The 6592-nt window shown below is 39.2% G+C and overlaps 1 long non-coding RNA gene across 1 annotated transcript; it reads left to right on the top strand.

The window, feature by feature from the left end:
• Positions 1-450: 450 nt before the first annotated feature.
• On the top strand, positions 451-2931 carry LOC121988920. Its single transcript, XR_006114129.1, has 3 exons — positions 451-989; positions 1085-1261; positions 2670-2931. It is a non-coding gene; the product is annotated as an uncharacterized LOC121988920 (long non-coding RNA).
• The last annotated feature ends 3661 nt before the right edge of the window (positions 2932-6592 follow it).

Here is a 6592-nt window from a genome sequence, read left to right as displayed (position 1 = left end):
TAGAGGGGAGTGAATAGCATTCTTCGTCTTTTTCAGAAATTCGAGAATACATAGCGAAATAAAGGAAACAAAAACAATGCTAACAATGCCAACTAGGTTCAGAGCCTGTAACGACTCCTACTTTAAGGCCCGCAATCGTCGATCATTTTTGTTGGGCAATCACTATCAATTCAAATATTTGAATTACAAAGTTTTAGTACACAAATTGGAAACTGAAAAGTTGTAAAATTCGGCAATTAAATAATAAGTGTTATCAAAGGAAAACCCTTATTGGATTTTTTTTTAAAATTTTTCTGAATTTAAACGGAGACTATATGACACGTTTAAGGGGATATATCTATTAGGCTCGGAGAAAGCATGTTTAGAATATCAGTTAAGCTGGGAATTGATTGAGGAATTAATTTAGGATTTGATTGATTAAACCTAAGTATAAAAAAGGTGGAGTTATGCTAAATGTGGTGTTACCTCTCCCTATCTCCTGATTCATCTCCACCACCAATACACTTCCTCCCGATCTTTCTCATCGCCATGTCTGCGCTGCCCAATCAGCCTCCTTGTGCAGTCGCTCGATGATGCTGATCGACACCATCGCTCGATCGTCGGACGCCACCGACCCTCCTCCTCTTCCAATCTCGTTGACGCCAAGTTATTCTCCCAATCTTGACTCTGCCCTAAATCTCATCACCCCTCTCCATTTTCCTTGTGTCGTCGCTGACCTCCACGGCCAGACGTCGATCGCCAATCACTTTGCCACTCCGACCGCAAGACACTGGCGCCCCACTCCTATGCACCACCACATCCTCTTCTTCCCGGCAGCCAAGCTTTTGGTTGCGCCCTAGAGACGCCGTCGAGCTGCCTCCTTCCAATCCGACACCACCGTTTCCTCTTGTTGCGGTACTCTCTCTAGATTTGGAGAAGAGGGGAGCTCTAATTCCACTATAGTAGCATTTGGATTTTTGACAAAGAGGAAGCTACAGATCTGGATTAAGGTAAGACATGTTAGTCTCATATTGGTAGCAATCTGAATTCTTGTATTGGGAGGTTTTGATTTGTTGCTTGCAACCATCTTCACATGCTGATCCAGGCTCCTTGCTAATTGACCACATTAATCGGAAGGTCTGTCGGTAGTCTAGGAAGCAGAACAAAGACCATGGTCACCATTGCAACAGTAGACTTTGGCAGCGTGAAGATTTCTATGGTGTTCTATTGTCGCAGGCCATCCCTCCAGTCATGAACTATCAACAAACATCATTGGATTGTGGTGAGTATGGAGGATTGAGATTTGGATCAATACAGTGCTAATTTGTAGTTAATGGAAATGGCTTGAGTTAAACCTAATTGGACTAATGACTTTGGTTAATTATTAGATTCGGTGGTTAGTAATTGATCATGATGTAAATGAGTATGATGGATCCAATTAGGGTTAGCTAATTGGGCTGGATTGATTAGGTTGATCCAAATTGTGGTTTTCTATTTGGATTAGGATTAGGTTTAGCTATTTGGTTTATAATAGAACTTAGTTATATTATGTATTCTATGCTATAGGATGTTGGTTCGAGATGAGCGTCTCGACATGGGATTATTTAACACAATTAACAGATAAAGGCGGGTACTTCCACTTTGTTTCTCTTTAGTACTTTGACTTTAGTGCATAAACGATATTCAGATAATTGCTGTATTTACCTCGACTCCACTCATATTTTTCCTGTGCTTAATACTTATCCACTCGATTTTTGTGATAATCAAATCCATATCTATACAGTCTCTCGTTGTTATCTATATATATATATATATATATATATATATATAGTAGATACTAGATACCATATTTACCTGTTGTGATTGTTGTTTACTCATGTATCTTATTCAGCATGTCGGTTTCATGTAGCATACTTGATTTCTGTTTATATATGTTATGGCTGTTATATCTTGCACATCATGTCATTGCATGCATGCAGGCGACCACATCTTCCTTGTGGGTGAGTGAGTCGTTGGGCCGCGCCACACACTCAGCCACTCATGGGTAGTGGTAGTTGGAGGAGATGTCGCTTGTCCTGTCATGCCACACTAGACCACTAATGGGTAGTGGTAGCTGGAGTTGAAAGCAGCATGGACCCCCTTCTCTTTGTAGCTAGATAGCTACTCAGCACCTGTCCACTCGGTCACTCGAAAGTAGTGGCGGCCTTTGAGTGGCACAGTTGTCATCGATCCAGCCTCTTGACCATACAGGGGTCGTGTTGTAAAGAGGTGGGCGGGGTGACCATTCGTGCATACATTGTTGTTATTATACTTATGCAGTTGTTGCTTACTTATGTTATGATTTTAGTTTATCCATATGATAGATATGCTTACATATATTGAGTTATGTACCTATGATATGTGTTTAGACACTGACTTACTTATTGGTAATATATATATACCTCACATGTTACTCTTGTAGTTATGAGCAGTACTATAGTAGATCCTTACTAGTCTTGACCTTCTATTACTAGCCTAGGATATGGTTTCAGGTATAGACATTTATTATGATAACATGGTAGTATCTGCTATTTTTTGTATGAGACTGTATATCTTTGCATCTCTAGTTCTTTATTATGTTCATACACTATCTGTCTATTACCTACTGAGTCTTAACACTCACCATCCGTAAAGTGGTATTCTTTCGGCAGGTAACAAGTAGAGGATTTATGGAGTTGCCTAGAGATCATGTCCGCCAGTCCCATGTCACATCAAGCGCCTTTTTCCGTTATTGCTTTTGTTCGCATTATTAGCTTTGGATTTGTTTGTGTATATGTATCTTTTGAATGGAGTTTAGCTTTGTGGTTTCTTATATTTGGTTTGATGTTGTTGTGTCAAGCCAACCTGACACGTAGTTAGTTGTATTGTGGTTTTGTGGTTGTTATTTTGTGACTTTCGTTGTGTTTTGTTTCAGCCGTGTGGGTTGTTTATTAACTGGGTGGTTGTATTTACTTTCAGCCATGTGGGCTGCTTATAAACTGTGTAGTTATGTTTACATCCAGCCGTGTTGGCTGTAGTTTGCTTGTGAGTAGCCTTATGGCAATGTATATTGGTTTCATTTGTCACTGCTATAGGGGATGTGCTATTCGATTTTCGTCAGACAACCTTACCCTTGGGGTGTGACAAAAGTTACCAACAAGAAGAAATAATAAATCGAGTTCCTTAATCGTCGGTTGTTGGACATCGAAGTAGCTTTTAAGGATTATCGGAGCCTTCATGGAGCAGCACACAAGAATGAAAGTTGTAGCAGATGTTGTTTTGAAGCCACTGGTCGAAGGCCTTTATATAGGCCTGTTCCGGGCGCTTGGACCGTTGTTGATGTGGCGATCTCTCATTGAAACTTGATCCGACAAGTTTTTATCCACCTCCGAGCGACTGGACCGTTGATGTGGGTTCGGCTAACCATCGCGCTCTAACTTAGCTTTTGGATGAATTTCTAGTCCAGGTGCCTGGACCAACTTTGGGTGCTCAGATTGCCGGGGTGCCTGGCAAGCCGCCCGAGCGAAGCTTGTTGGTTGCTACTCGGAAAATCTATAGGTTCCACTGTACAAAAATTTTGTATAAAGGTCTGAACCTTTTCCTAGCTACCATGTGTTCTTTTAAATTAAATTTTGGATCGCCTGCGGAACTTAACACGTTTGATCCAAAACTTAATCTATTTGTTCTTTTAGGTTTTGACTTGGATCTCCTGCGGAACTTAACACGTTCGACCCAAGTCTCCTTAAGTTATTAATTCCATTAAATATTAATTTCCATAAAAGGTTCCCAGTACTGACGTGGCGAGGCACATGGCCTTCTTGGATATGGGAGCAACCACCACCGACTAGACAAAACCTTTAATAGAAAGCTAATATTTAATTTCCTAAAATAACTTTAGGTTAACCAAAGAGAACAATCAAATCACAAGGAAAAGAAAGAAACAAAAGAACACAACATCGAAAAACATATTCGAAATACTAGAACGTAAGCCTCTTGTATTTGGTATTATTTCCATAAATAACTAGCATGATGCGGAAAAGGAAAAACTACTAGTTATACCTTCTAGAAAGACCTCTTGATCTTCTACCGTATTCCTCTTCTAACCTCGGACGTTGTGTGGGCAACGATCTACCAAGATGAGAAACCACCAACCACCTTCTTCTCCTCCAAGCAAGGTTCGGCCACAAAGGAAAAACTTCACCAAGGAGGAAAACCAAAATACTAACCAAGCTCCAAGAGATGCTAGCTTTCTCTCCTTCTTCTTCTTCTTCTCCGAGTAGTATCCGGCCACCACAAGAGCTCCAAGGGAGAGGGAGAGGTTCGGCCACCACAAGAGGAAGAGAAGGAGATGATGGCCGGCCACACCAAGGAACAAAAGAGGGAGAGAAATAATAGATGTTGTGTCTTGTGAAGGCATCCTCACCTCTTCTTTTATATTCCTTGGCCTAGGCAAATTAGGAAATTTAATTACAATAAAATTTCCTTAATTTTCCTTGACATGAATTAATTGAGAAAAATAAAATAAAATTTCCCAATCAACTTGTAATGGCCGGTCACAATCAAAAGGAGTAAATTAGGAGAGTTTCAATCAACAAATTAAAACTTCCTAATTTGTTTCCGGAAATTTTAAAAAATAAAATTTCTCTTTAAAAATCTCTTCATGGTTAATAAAAGGAAATTTCTATAATTTTAATTTTATTAACATGTGAATAATTTTAAAGAGAAAATAAAACATCTCTCCAATCTACAAATAAGGAAAGAGATCTAATCTCTTTCTTTAATCTTTTGTAGATCTTTTACAAGAGAGATATTTTAATTTTAATTCTCTTTAAATTATATCTTCCACATAATAATAAAAATTAAAATTAAATTTCTTTTTTAATTTAATTTGGCCGGCCCCACTAGCTTGGGTTCAAGCTAGGGCCGCCACCCAAGTCCAGCCCTAGCTTGGTTCCCAAGCTAGCTTGGCCGACCCCTATCATGGGTATGAAGGTGGGTATAGGTGGGTATAGAACTCTATAAATAAGAGGCTACGATAGGGATCGAGAGGAGGAATTGGTTTTGGTCTCCCGATAAAATTAAGCATCCCGTGTTCGCCCCGAACACACAACTTAATTTTATCAATGATAATTCATTCCACTAGAGAACTATCATTGAACTACCGCACCAATCCCAAATTACATTTTTGGGCTCCTTCTTATTATGAGTGTGTTAGTCTCCCTGTGTTTAAGATATCGAATGTCCACTAATTAAGTGAGTTACCGACAACTCATTTAATTAATATCTAAGTCCAAGAGTAGTACCACTCAACCTTATCGTCACGTCGGACTAAGTCCACCTGCAGGGTTTAACATGACAATCCTTATGAGCTCCTCTTGGGATATTATCAACCTAGCTACTAGGACACAGTTTCCTTCTATAATCAACAACACATACTATAAGTGATATCATTTCCCAACTTATCGGGTTTATTGATTCATCGAACTAAATCTCACCCATTGATAAATTAAAGAAATAAATATCAAACATATGTGCTTGTTATTATATTAGGATTAAGAGCACACACTTCCATAATAACCGAGGTCTTTGTTCCTTTATAAAGTCAATATAAAAGAAACGACCTCTAATGGTCCTACTCAATACACTCTGAGTGTACTAGTGTAATTATATAGTCAAGATAAACTAATACCTAATTACACTACGACCTTCCAATGGTTTGTTCCTTTCCATTTTAGTCGTGAGCTACTGTTTATAATTTATAAGGTACTGATAACATCATCTTCTATATGTGACACCACATACTATGTTATCTCAATATAAATTAAATGAACAACTACAAACAAATGTAGACAATGTGATTCTTTATTCATAATGAATGTTTACAAAGCTTAGGCTTTCAATATACACCCAACAATCTCCCACTTATACTAACGACTAAGTTGCCATATCTTCTACCATACATCCGATTCCCATTCCTCCACACGCCGATCGAAAGCTTTTGGAAGGGCCTTAGTGAAAGGATCCGCCAGGTTATCCGATGCAATCTTGGCGATGACAACTTCTCCTCGCTCACAATATCTCGTATCTAGACGTAGCCTATATGTTTACTTGCCTTATGGGCTCGTGGTTCCTTCGAGTTTGCAATCGCACCGCTATTATCACAATAAATTGTGATGATTTTGGGCAAACCAGAATCACATCTAAGTCCATTAGAAAGTTCCTGAGCCATACCGCTTCTTTAGCTGCCTCAGAGGCCTCTGCTTCCATGGTTGAGTCCGGCGCATTTCGCTTAACACTCCTCCATGAAATGGCTCCACCTCCTAAAGTAAACACATAGCCTGATGTAGACTTCATGTTATCTCTATCTGATTGGAAATCAAAACCCATGTAAATCATCTGCTTGATAAACTAGCATATAATCTCTAGTCCTTCTCGTGTACTTTAATATATGCTTTACCGCATCCAATGTCCTTGTCGGTTACTTGATATCTCGACCATGCCCACGTGAAATAGATATCGGTCTCGTATATAAGATTGCATACATTAGGCTTCCTACAACCAAGCATAAGGAACCGCTTTCATGTCCTCTATCTCT

The sequence above is a fragment of the Zingiber officinale genome, chromosome 6B (assembly GCF_018446385.1).
Source record: "Zingiber officinale cultivar Zhangliang chromosome 6B, Zo_v1.1, whole genome shotgun sequence".
In the NCBI taxonomy this organism is placed as follows: domain Eukaryota; kingdom Viridiplantae; phylum Streptophyta; class Magnoliopsida; order Zingiberales; family Zingiberaceae; genus Zingiber; species Zingiber officinale.
The sequence above is the reverse complement of the archived record's forward strand: the minus strand, read 5'-3'. Positions and strand labels throughout refer to the sequence as shown.